Here is a 14,007-nt window from a genome sequence, read left to right as displayed (position 1 = left end):
CCACCAATATGGGGAAGTCGACAAAGTGTTGGAAGACAAACAGAACTCGATGATGCCGTGGCGTTTAATTATGAATATTCTAATTAACTTTCCTCCTCACCTGCCTGGAATTTAGCTAAATAGTTGATTTGTTTATTTATCTTCTCAAATCCTCCTTTTTGCAGAAAGCGAGATCTCTTCTTATAATTATCAAAATGTTGTCTGATGAAATTGACCCCCCAAAAAATGATGTTTGAACGTTTTTTAACTCAGTGTTAAAGTACCACAAGAACAAACAAATAAATACAAATCAGCTGAAAAGGAGATACCCAGAGCTTTCCCCCGTGACGATTGAAGTCAATAAGTCATCGTTTTTAGTCAAAGCATAATATTTGGGCTTGAAGTGTGAAATCTGAAGATGGGATTTGTTTTTCAGTGTCGGTGTGTTTTTCAGTGTCTGTATGACGTAGCAATACTTTTCAAGGCTGCGTTTTATTTAAACGTTACCACCCACCCCCATGGCATTATTAATCGGAAACACCTGCACAGTTCTTCCACTTTCCACTTTCCACAGCCTTGTGTCCACTTGGCCGACTGAACCATGGAACACATTTAACGTAGAAGTTTTTTTTTCCACCTCCACATTTTTCTTTTACCCGAAAATTACTATAAATCATTGGATAACCTCTCAATAGAGTTTGCAAGTTCAAACCCCTGAGCTGACAAGGTACAAATCTGTCGTACTGCCCCTGAACAGGCAGTTAACCCACTGTTCCTAGGCCGTCATTGAAAATAAGAATTTGTTCTTAACTGGCTTGCCTGGTTAAATACAAAAAATTATGAACAGGCAAAAGAAATGTAATGAAATTTGTTTATCTATTTTGTTGTTGCTGTTACATTTGTTTTGGTATTTTGTCTGCGATGCATTCGGATGTTGTCACATGTGATTTGCGATGTGCATCATGAGATGTTATTGTACCCTATGATTTCAGTTCCCCTGTGAGAACCATGAGCGATGGCTGATGTGGCTTTCCTGTACCGCGGCTGATGCCTGCAGGCAGCCTATGTAACAGAGGTTGCACCATGTTGCACCATGTCCACTGCAATGTAGAAAAATGCATGTTTCTTATGGAAGATGCCACAACAACAAGCAAATATACTGTTTTCATGGAAATATAGATGCATGGAAATAACAGATGCAGCTGCATAGGTATTCTGCTAACTTTGGCCACTCTCTCCACAATGCTATTATTTGGCAAGAGATGACAGACAGACAGTTTAGAAGTTGTAAGATTGTCAAACAGTATTAACAGTTTTCAATAGAAGATGCCACAACAACAAGCAAATATACTGTTTTCATGGAAACATAGCTTCTCATTTCTTTATAAATTAAATTTCTCTTGCCCCATCCCTCAGCTTCATACCGAAACAAGTGTCGGGGCTGCCATTTTGCTGGAAAAAACATTTCCAGATTGTAGCTTTTACATACATACTTATAATACTTTTTAGCCGAGCACATTGTTTTTCATTTCAACTTTGGGATGTGTGTATTTACTTCAATATATCTAGCCATATTGTAGGCTACATTCGAAGGGGTGAAACATCGAAGGGGTGAGAGAGAGAGAGAGAGAGAGAGAGAGAGCGAGGGGGGACAGAGATGAGGTCAAAAGTTAGGCAACAAGAAGATATCAACTGCCTCTTTTCAAATGTCTTTCTCCCTCTGTGTTCAGGGTTTTACAGACTGTATGGGTCTCACTCTGAAGTCAGAAATGTGTAGGCTACATTTGATAGAGACAGAAGGTGTGTGAGGATTGCGACGAAAGCTTCAAGCAGGAAAAGGTCAAATGCCTATTTCTTCAACTGCCACGTTTCAAATGCCAATTTCTTCCTCTCTTTCTTCCCGTGTTCAGAGAAAGTCTATTAACCCTGTCTACGTGTCCCACTCTGATATCTGACTGGAAAATCAGTACTTCTTCCATTGACTGCTCTGGGATGTATTCTCTCACATCAAACAAACACATCAGAAGCAACACAAAGAACTCTTAAAAAAAAGGCTGTTCCTGTGGATAATGCAGCCCAATTGTCCCCACAAAACAGGTTGGTTTTTGAAAACAGGTCGTGCAGTTTCGGATTTATTTCAATCTCAGCCGTGTGGTGTCGTCATACCCGATGAAAATCAGTCTTCGACTACAATCGAGATAGTTTGGTTTCATAAGCTCTAATATGAATAACATTTGCAATAGATACAGTAGGATAATACATACATGTAGAATTGTGTCAGGAGAATGTTCACCCTTTTGAATTTATTTCATCTATTTTTTATTTCACCTTTTTATTTAACCAGGTGGGCCAGTTGAGAACAAGTTCAACTTGCAACCTGGCTAAGATAAAGCAAAGCAGTGTGACAAAAAACAACATCACATTATTTTCAGACTGTAACGTGTGGTGTTACAGACCAACATTCACCGGGGCATTAACTTCTGTCCCCTAAAAACTTACTACAGCTGTATGGAAGAACATACAGAATATACTGTATATATATATTCGAACTGCCTCTGAGTTCTCTCTCTCTCTCTCTCTCTCTCTCTCTCTCTCTCTCTCTCTCTCTCTCTCTCTCTCTCTCTCTCTCTCTCTCTCTCTCTCTCTCTCTCTCTCTCTCTCTCTCTCTCTCTCTCTCTCTCTCTCTCTCTCTCTCTCTCTCTCTCTCTCTCTCTCTCTCTGTGAGTGCCCTAGCCTGGTTTTTGGAATGATGTCATCATATTCTCTCTCTCTCTCTCTTCCTCTCTCTTCCTCTTTCTCCTCTCTCTCTCTCTCGCTCCCTCTCTCCCTCCCTCACTCCCTCCCCTCTCTCTCAATTCAATTCAAGGGGCTTTATTGGCATGGGAAACATATGTTAACATTGCCAAAGCAAGTGGAGTAGATCATTTCACTTTTGTATATTATCTCTCTCTCTCTCTGTCTCTCCTTTTCTCTCTCTTTCCCTTTCATCTCTCTCTCGCTACTGTTAATACTGCCATTAAAACATTGTGCAGTAATGGGGCTGACGCTGGAGAAAAACAATAGTGTAATTGGAGAGGAGAAACTGCCAATTTGTTTGTGTACCGTGTGTGTTTGTGCACGCGCATTTTCCTAGCTTTCCTGTCGTCTCCTAATCTTTCTTTGTTCTCACGTTCCAAGAAAGGAAGGGAGACAGAGAAACTGGCAAATTTGTCGGGAGACTGGAGATATCTTTTGGCGGTGTCATTTATTTTTAAGTAATCAACTTTACAGCTTTAACAGATGCGGCTGCATAGGTCATCTACTAACTTTGGCCACTCTCTCCACACTGCTATTATTTGGCAAGAGATGACAGACAGACAGTTTAGAAGTTGTAAGATTGTCAAACAGTATTAACGCTTTATGATCAATGCAAAGCATCCCTGGTGGACCCCAGTGCCTCTCTCTCTCTCTCTCTCTCTCTCTCTCTCTCTCTGTCTCTCTGTCTCTGTCTCTCTCTCGTTCTCTCTCTCTCTCTCTTTTCCTCTCTCTCTGTCTCTCTCTCTCTCTCTCTCTCTCTCTGTCTCTCTCCCTCTCTCTCCCTCTCTCTCTGCCTCTCTCTCTCTCTCTCTCTCTCTCTCTCTCTCTCTCTTTCTTTCTCTCTTTCTTGGCAGGCTCTAATGGAAGCCTCTCCGTGTCTGAAGTTATGGTTGCATCAGAAATGGCACCCTATTCCATGTATAGTGCATTACAGGACCCATAGGGCCCTGGTCAACAATTGTGCACTATTGAAGGAATAGGGTGCCATTTTGGGATGTTACCTACAGTAAGTAAATCAGGGATGAAATGCTCCCCTTATGGGTGTTTAATCCAGAACAGCATGTATTTAGGCCAGAGTTGCATCACTTTGCATGCAGTACCAACAGACGTGATGCCATTTAACTGAAACTGTATCACACTGCATGTTATATGCTTCATGATGGGTTTCCTTGTTTATCGTAAAACACCTCAGTGACTACGTCTGCATGCCCAATGGCCAGGGCCCATAGGGTGCACTGCGTAGTGATGCAGACTACGGTTCTGATTGTCCAGAAACCAGGGAAATCAACACAATTCCTTCCTCAAAGGGTTTGTCATTGCAGAGTTTTGTTTATCTAAAGTTTAAACCACCAAGGTAATCCATTTAGTTTTGTCACATTGAGGCCATAATGAGCTACTTAGAATGAGATATGTGTTTTATTTAAATACATTATGGAAACGCAAAAAATTAGCATAAATTCTAATTGACTTACGTGTAAAATCTAGATCTTGAGAACGATTGCTTTACATCGTAATTATTATACAACGAATAATACATCTCAAACAGCAATACGATTAATTCAGATTCTTATTAAACATGTTTCACTCTTCTTCCTACAGTTTACTCAAATGGAGAATCAATCTATGGGTACCTAATGTGACATTACATACCACTAGGCCTAATAAACGTACATTTATGACTATAACTTGTGTTCCCTGAAGGAGCCAAACGAGGTATAACATACTATGGGGCGTTACCAGATAACCAGATAATGAACGGACTACCAGATAACGAACAGACTACCAGATAACAAACTGACTACCAGATACCAGATAACGAACAGACTACCAGATAACAAACTGACTACCAGATACCAGATAATGAACTGACTACCAGATACCAGATAACGAACTGACTACTAGGTAACGAACTGACTACCAGTTAACCAGATAACGAACGGACTACCAGATAACAAACGGACTACCAGAAAACGAACGGACTACCAGATGATGTACTGAATACCAGATAACAAACGGACTACCAGATAACGAACTGACTACCAGATAATGAACTGACTACCAGTTAATGAATTGACTACCAGATAACGAACAGACTACCAGATAATGAACTGACTACCAGTTAATGAACTGACTACCAGTTAATGAATTGACTACCAGATAACAAACTGACTACCAGTTAATAAACTGACTACCAGATTCAACCTGAAAATGGAAATAGCTCAAAAGTTTAGGATCTTTTAGGACATTCACATTTGGACACAACGTCACCTTAGAGTGACCCGGGGGCGAACGGAGAACCAGATAACACGCGAAGGTCCCAAAAAAAGTTTAGCTGAGGCCAAAGCCACGTGCAGAGAGATGTTGTTGGAAAGGACCCTCAGATCCATCAACTCCTGAGAGTGCCTCCAAAACCAGCACCAAGTCCCATGTGGGCGTCACAGGGTTTGGAGACCAGTCTGAGATTATGACATACACCTTTCAGGAAACGAACAACCAGTGGCTGTGCCCCCGGCGAGGGTCCGTCAATTCCTACATGACACGCACAAGATAGCAGCCATGTACCCTTTTAACGTGGAGAATGACAGCCCCTGCTCTAAATGCCTCCGTAGGAACATAATCCCCCACAGAGTACTGAAAATGAATTTTTCTTGGCACCAGAGCTCAAATGCTTGACATTTACACGCATATCTGCATTGTTCGTTGCCATGGCACCCTAGGGGCAGCCTAGCTGGGCTCTTAGCTCCAGCTAATTTCTTGTTAATCACCGCTGACTCCCAGTCATGAGCAACCTATGGGGAGGGGTACCCCCTTGTGGACAGAGAACGAATCTCCCATCTTATTAGTCGCAACCTGGAGAGATCGATGTACCCCTTTAACCCTGTGAACAGCATGGAATACTGGGTACCAGACGGGCCTTCTTTTGGATCGGTGTCCCTTCCATGGGACAGTTGAGCTAACATAGGCTAACATTGCAATTAGCATGAGGTTGTAAGAAACAAGAACATTCCCCAGGACAAAGACATATCTGATGTTGGCAGAAATCTTGAATTCTTGTTAATCTAACTGCACTGTCCAATTTACAGTAGCTATTACAGTGAAATAATACCATGCTATTGTTTGAGGAGAGAGTACAACTTTGAACATGAGAAGATACTAAAAAACAAATTAGGCACATTTGGGCAGTCTTGATACAACATTTGAACAGAAATACAATGGTTCATTGAATCAGTCTAAAACTTTGCACATACACTGCTGCCATCTAGTGGACAAAATCTAATTCACACCTGGGTTGGAATAAAACATTATGGCCATTCTCTTTCATTTCAAAGATGATGATAGATACAAAATAATGTTGTTTTTTTTATTTGAATATTTTTTTGTTACCAGATATATTGTTTTATATTCTCCTACATTCCTTTCACATTTACACAAGCTTCAAAGTGTTTCCTTTCAAATGGTGCCAAGAATATACATATCTTGCTTCGGGCAGTGAACAACAGGCAGTTAGATTTGGGTTTCTAATTTTAGGCGAAAATTGAAAAAAATGGCAGATCATTAAGAGGGCAAACATGGGCTTCCAACACGTGTTGTGATTCCATGTGACTCTAGAGCCTGCATGAAGCCCGGCCCCCTAATGGTTGACTTAGTACCCCGTTTGCTGTAACTAAATGAGGGGGAATTGTCATCACAGTAATATTTTTGTGAAGCAAAGCAGCTGCTCGGGGGCTACTTCCTCATTGGATGAGAATCCCATCTCTCTACTCCCTCCAACTCCAGGAATTGAAAATAGGAACGGGGTTGTGATATCCCCATGGGAACACCAGTAAGCTTAATTCACTGGAAGTTATGCATGCTACCGACTATAGCCAGGATGCTCTTTAGTTTTTAGCTAGCTATCCTCTTTGGCCACAGCATGGTCCATTTAGAATAACCAAGCAACCAGGCGACTCCGGGATGCTATTTAATGAAGCTGCCACTTGAGGACTTGTGAAGCGTCTGTTTCTCAATCTAGAAACTACTTGTCCTCTTGCTCAGTTGTGCACTGGGGCCTCCCTATTCTGGTTAGAGCCAGTTTGCACTGTTCTGTGAAGGGAGTAGTGCACAGCGTTGCAGCAGATTTTCAGTTTCTTGTCAATTTCTCGCATGGAATAGCCTTAATTTCTCAGAACAAGAATAGACTGACGAGATTCAGAAGAAAGTGCTTTGTTTCTGGCCGTTTTGAGCCTGTATTTGAACACAAAAGTGCTGATGCTCCAGATACTCAACTAGTCTAAATAAGGCCAATTTTATTGTTTATTTAATCAGAACAACAGTTTTCAGATGTGCTAACATAATTGAAAGTGTTTTCTAGTGATCAATTAACCTTTTAAAAATGAAAAAGTTGGATTAGCTAACACAACGTGCCATTGGAACACAGGAGTGATGATTGCTGATAATGAGCCTCTGTACGCCTATGTAGATATTCCATTAATAATCAGCCGTTTCCAGCTACAATAGTCATATACAGCATTAACAATGTCTACACTGTATTTCTGATTAATCTGATGTTATTTTAATGGACAAAAAAAAATGCTTTTCTTTCAAAAACAAGGACATTTCTAGGTGACCAGTGAATTATTATACCTAATAGAGCACATTATATACATTTTGCACATTTGTTAAACCATAATGTACAGATGTAGGATCTTAATTTAATGAAGGTTAATAAAATAAATTAATTAATTGAGCGATTTTGATTCATCAAGAAAATAGTCCTTCACTAACAGGAAATGCGAATTAATACATATCTCTTTAGGGGAAATCAAGTCTGATATTTCAAAGTTGAAATGACAAACTTTTAGAAACCTTTTTAAAACTATAAAACACCACAAAGAAATGATCAGCACCAAAATGATCAAATTAAGATCCTACATCTGTATCACCAATGTAGGCAAGCTAAAGTATTCCAAACTTTAAAATTGGATCGATTTGATTTGGTTGTGATACTATGGATCCCACATGTATAACAGATGTAGGTGTAGATAGATGCCAAGAGTCATCAAAAAAGAGAAGGGGAGGGTGTAGTGGGTTGAAAACAAAGTCACCACAAACAGACACCCTGTTGCTAGAAATATATATTTTTAAACCAATTTATTCATGAATTGTTCTTAATTTATCTAAATTGTATATTCTACATGCTTTAGCATTAGATTGTCCATCAGGCTGTTATATTGTCCATATGCTGCTGTTGCACTGTGGTAAGAGGAACTGCAAGTTCTAGCCAAGCACTCACAACATTCTTCAGAATAAAGAATGCGCCAGAACTTTGCAGAAGTGTGTCAGTTTTTTTTACAGTAGTAGAACTTTCAAACTTTCTAATATCAAAAGAATATGAAAGAAAGTGCTATGTAACAACTAGAATGACAAGAAGATGGTTCAGGGTGTGTTCCTTCACACACTTTACCAAGGGCTCAGTGACAAATACACTAAAATCAGAGATGACCTCAAGAAATATACCTCTGATTCTAGTGTTACTGATGACTTAATCCTCGAGCAGATAACACACTCAGCCAGTAAGGAAGCAGATAGACAGAAACGTCTAGGTCACAGAGTGCTAGGCACAAACCTGTAAATGTCACCTCAGCACAGCAACAAGGGGACAGTGAATATTATGACCAGTCTTTCCCCCCACTCAGGTTGATGGTGAAGTGAAAGCCAATTTCACAGCCATCCAGGAGCTGACCGCAACAGTGTCTGTACTGGCTAAAAACCTGATGAAAAAGATGAAACCTGCTGCAGGTGAGGACCAGGGGTACACACATCCCCCACCCTCCGGAGGCAAGGCCCAGGGATATGCCCAAAACCTGTCCTCCAGAGCACTGACAAGAGAGGCACCAGGATATTCCTCTCCACTACCATCCACAGCAACGATGACAGACATGACCCACACTAAGGGTACATTTAAAGACTGTGTCCAGCAGGGAATTGAAAGCTGCCCTCACTGATTCCGTTGTGGACAAGAAGGGCACAGAGAAGTTGGCTGCCTAATGAGACAGACGTCGGGAAACGGGGTCCAGGTCACTGGCGAGGGACAGACAGTGACCGCTGAAAACAAAATGTCCCCTACTCCAAATCAACTGTATGAAGACAGAGAAAACAGCTACACGTCCACACACAGGAACACCAACACTCAGAAGAGACACCCAAAGGTGAAAAGCGTCGCACAGCTTATTGGCAATAGATGTATGGTCTCATGCCTATGTAATGGAGTCAAAGTTGAGATGTTCTTAGTCATTGGGGCACAGTCTAGCATTGTAGGGAGGGTCTTGGTAGAGAACGCTTTGCCAGGAGTTGAGATCCAACCCCTTGAGACTTTGTTAACTGAAGAAATGGAACTATTTTCCCCTTTGATGGATGAATTGAAATGTCCCTAAAGCTTCTGAGTAGTAAACATGGGAAAATGGCCATTCATGTGCCTATGCTAGTTAGTCAGATCTGTGTAGACTGTCCACTACTAGGCTTTAATGTCATAGAGGAACTCATCAGAGAAAACAGTGAACAGACTGATGGCGTGAATCTCAGTGCACTGCTGAGTGAGGTGATGAATGTAAAATAAAAAAGCTGCTGAAACCATGGTCTCTGCCATTTAAAGTGATGGCCTGGTGACTCCTTGCTGTCCCCAGTCCACCTGCTCATGCTGCTGCTCCAGTTTCAACTGTTCTGCTTGCGGCTATAGAACCCTGACGTGTTCAACCGGACATGCTACTTTGTCCAGGACCTGCTGTTTTCGACTCTCTCTCCCTACCACACACGCTGTCTCTAACTCTGTGTGATCGGCTATGAAAAGCCAACTGCCATGTACTCCTGAGGTGCTGACCTGTTGCACCCTCTACAACCACTGTGAATGTTATTATTTGACCCTGCTGGTCATCTATGAAAGTTTGAACATCTTGGCCATGTTCTGTTATAATCTCCACTCGGCACAGTCAGAAGAGGACTGACCACCCCTCAGAGCCTGGTTCCTCTCTTGGTTTCTTCCTAGGTTCCTGTCACACTCTGATCTAGTTTACCTGTCCTTGTAAATGTCTCCACCCCTTCCAGGTGTCACTTACTGTCCCCGGTGTATTTATCCCTGTGTTTCCTGTCTCTCATTGCCAGTTTGTCTTATTTGCCAAGTTAACCGGCGTTTTTCCTTGCTCCTATTTTCTCCAGTCTGTTTGTTTCCATTCCTCCTGGTTAAACCCTTGCCTGTTCTGACTACCAGCCTGCCTTTCCCCTTGTACTGTTTTGGACTCTGATCTGCTTTCTGACCCCTGCCTGGCCTGACCTCTAAGCTGCCTATCGTTTGGTACTGTTTGTACTGTTTGGTTAATGAACTCTCGCCTGTCCCCGACCTTACTTTGCCTATTCCCTTTGTTATGATAAATATCGGAGCTCTACCATCTGCCTCCTGTGTCTGCATTTGGGTCTCGCCTTGTGCCCTTATAGTTCCTCCTCTATAGGTTTATTCCTAGATTCTGGGGAGTTTCTAGAGAGTTTTTCCTACCCATCGTGCTTCTACATCTGCAATGCTTGCTGTTTGGGGTTTTAGGCTAGGTTTCAGTACAGCACTTTGTGACATTGGCCAATGTAAGAGGGGCTCTATAGATTAGGAAGGAACAATGATGTTATTTGTATTTTTTTTACCCCATTTTCATGTCCAATTGGTAGTTACAGTCATGTCTCATCGCTGCAACAGTACGGACTCTGGAGATGCGAAGGTTGATAGCCGTGCGTCCTCCGTCCTCCTGCAGCACAACTTGCGGGGTTCTATGACACGTTATTTAAGTGTCAGCCATTGTTGGCAGAATGACACAATTGACCACAATCTGCCACCATCTACCACAAGCGGTCATGGCATAAAGCTCAAAACTTTTAAAGGAAGAACCACTGTATCAGCTGCATTCTGAACCTTAAAACCTGTTTGGGATAGGGGGCAGCATTTTCACGTTTGGATGAAAAGCATTCCCAGATTAAACCTCCTGCTACTCAGGCCCAAAAGCTAATATATGCATATTATTAGTGGTATTGGATAGAAAACACTCTGAAGTTTCTACAACTGCTTGAATGATGTCTGTGAGTATAACAGAATTCATATGACAGGCAAAAACCTGAGAAAAATCCAACCAGGAAGTGGGAAATGTGAGGTTTGTAGTTTTTCAACTCATTGCCTATCGAATATACATTGTCTATGAGGTCATATTGCACTTCCTACGGCTTCCACTAGATGTCAACAGTCTTTAGAACGTTGTTTGAGGCTTCTACTGTGAAGGAGGGGGGAATGAGAGCTGATTGAGTCAGGGGTCTGGCAGAGTGTCATGAGCTGATCACGCGCGCACACATGAGAGCGACCTGCATTCCATTGCAATTCTAAATTCTCTGGTTGGAACATTATTCAAGATTTATGTTAAAAACATCCTAAAGATTGATTCTATACATCTTTTGACATGTTTCTACAAACTGTAATATAACTTTTTGAACTTTTCATCTGAACTTTCGCCTGGACTTGCCCGTGCCTCGTGAGTTTGGATTTGTTTAACTTTGCAGACGTAAACTTTGCAAATGTATTAGAGGCCACCTCAGCTACGGACTGAGGCCTGTAAAATAGGCGCGCTACAGTATTCCAAACTTTGGTTTAATGTATTACATGTTGTTTAATATGCCCTCCCGTGTCTCATCTATTCAAAATGGTCCAGTTATTCTGGGATATTTTGTGACAGCGAAGGTTGTTTAGTAAAAGATGTCAAGCCAATTACTTGAATATGTCTCCAAAAAACATCACACAGAAACATATATATATATATTTACAACAAACTAACCATCTGACTGAGAAGAACTGATTTCAATACACCTAGAACAAGAGAAGTAAACAAGAACTTTATTTGCTGTAAAATATTAGCCAAATCTTCCTATTGAAGTTCTGATCTACTCTACTCTACTCTACTCTACTCTACTCTACTCTACTCTGATCTACTCTACTCTACTCTACTCTACTCTACTCTACTCTACTCTACTCTACTCTACTCTACTCTGATCTACTCTACTCTACTCTACTCTACTCTACTCCACTGCCCCAGTGCAAAGATTGCCTTTCTCTGTGGATAGTATTTATTCCATTTTATTCCAAATTTCAGAATTTTTGGTGGTCTTCCTAAGTCAGGATTCAGACTCGGCTAGAACATCCGAAGTGGCAGAGTGTGCTAAAGCAGTGAATAAAACAAACTTAGGGAGTAGGCTTCTAATGTTAACATGCATAAAACCAAGCCTATTACGGTTACAGAAGTCATCAAAAGAGAGCGCATGGGGAATAGGATTGGAGCTAGGCACTGCAGGGCCTGGATTCACCTCTACATCACCAGAGGAACAGAGGAGGAGTAGGACAATGGTACGGCTTAAAACCTATGAGAATTGGTCGTCTAGAACGTCTGGAACAGAGAGTAAAAGGAGGTTTATGGGGCGATAAAATAGCTTCAAGGAATAATTTAACTCTCCTGTATATGTTTTTATGCATGAGACAATGCTATTAGAGCTAGACTTCAACAATCCTCTCAAGAAAGTAGACAACAAATTACTTCAAAAGAATCGAATTAAGGGGACGATTGTCAAAATAAGGTTTAACATTTGTGTCTGAAGATCAAATGTTTGCTGGACACTTAAATACTTTTTTAGCTAGCTAGCTAATATCAGCTGAATGTTGGCTAGCTAGCTAGCTAGCTATGGTGCTACACTAAATAACGTGACCTAGCTATCTAGTTAACTACCTAAACATATTTTATCAAGCTAACGTTAACTAGCTAGCTAGCCACCTGGCAAGTTTAGGGGTGAATAGCTATCTAGGTTGTTTGCTAACTAGCTAGCAACAAAACTTTCTAAATCAAACTATTCTAGCTAGCAGCTGATGTTGGCTAGCTACACATGCTAACATAGTTTAGATATAGCTAACTTTAGTCAAGGTAGTCCAAAGATTTACTTACTTTGTGAAACATCCGGATGAAATGCATGCCCAAATTCAACTGCCTGCTACTCAAAGATATGCATATTATTAGTAGATTTGGATAGAAAACACTCTGAAGTCTATAACTGTTTGAATCATGTATGTGAGTATAACAGAACTTCTGTAGCAGGCGAAACCCAGAGGAAAAACCATTCAGATCATTTTTTTTAGGTCACTTTCTTTTCAATGATATTTCATTGGGAATCCAGATTTCTCAGGGACCTTCTTGCAGTTCCTACCGCTTCCACTGGATACCACCAGTCTTCAGAAATTGGTTGAGGTTTTTTCTTTGTGTAATGAAGAAGTAGCCCTGTTCAAAATCAGGGTCACTTGAAGTGTACTGTTAGAAAGAGGCGTGTGACCAGAAAGGTAGAGTCAGTTTGTTGTCTTCTTGTATTGAACACAGACCATCCCGTCTTCAATTTTATTGATTATTTACTTAAAAAAAAAACTAAAGTTGTATTACAAAAGTAGTTTGAAAAGTTTTGGCAAAGTTTACAGGTAACTTTTGAGATATTTTGTAGTCACGTTGCGCACGTTGGAACCGGTGTTTTTCTGGATCAAACGCGCCAAATAAATGGACATTTTGGATATATATCGACTGAATTAATCAAACAAAAGGACCATTTGTGATATTTATGGGACATATTGGAGTGCCAACAAAAGAAGGCCATCAAATGTAAGGCATGATTTATATTTTCATTTCTGCGTTTTGTGTCTCGCCTGCAGGGTTGAAATATGTTTTTCTCTCTTTGTTTACGGAGGTGCTACTCTCAGATATTAGCATCGTTTGCTTTCGACGAAATGCCTTTTTGAAATCTGACCTGGATTTACAACACGTGTAGCCTTAATTTGGTATCTTACATGTGTGATTTCATGAAAGTTAAATTTTTATAGTAATTTATTTGAATATGACCCTCTGCATTTTCACTGGCTTTTGGCCAACATATCCCAGAGAGGTTAAATAAGTCCTCACCTCCTGGTTACACTAGTGAACATATCCCCCGAGCATCCCGCAAAGGCGGAGGTGTTGCTAACATTTACGATAGCAAATTTCAATTTACCAAAAAAAAATGACGTTTTCGTCTTTTGACCTTCTAGTCCCAGAGTGGTTAACTAACGTACATTTTGTTAAAGTAGCTTGTTATCTAAATCATAAATGGAATATTTAGGAATAACGTATTACTTGCCACCCATTCTGAAACTGGGTCAGCTCTTTA

This window comes from Oncorhynchus clarkii, chromosome 17, assembly GCF_045791955.1.
Source record: "Oncorhynchus clarkii lewisi isolate Uvic-CL-2024 chromosome 17, UVic_Ocla_1.0, whole genome shotgun sequence".
Classification (NCBI taxonomy): domain Eukaryota; kingdom Metazoa; phylum Chordata; class Actinopteri; order Salmoniformes; family Salmonidae; genus Oncorhynchus; species Oncorhynchus clarkii.
This window is presented reverse-complemented; position numbering follows the sequence as displayed.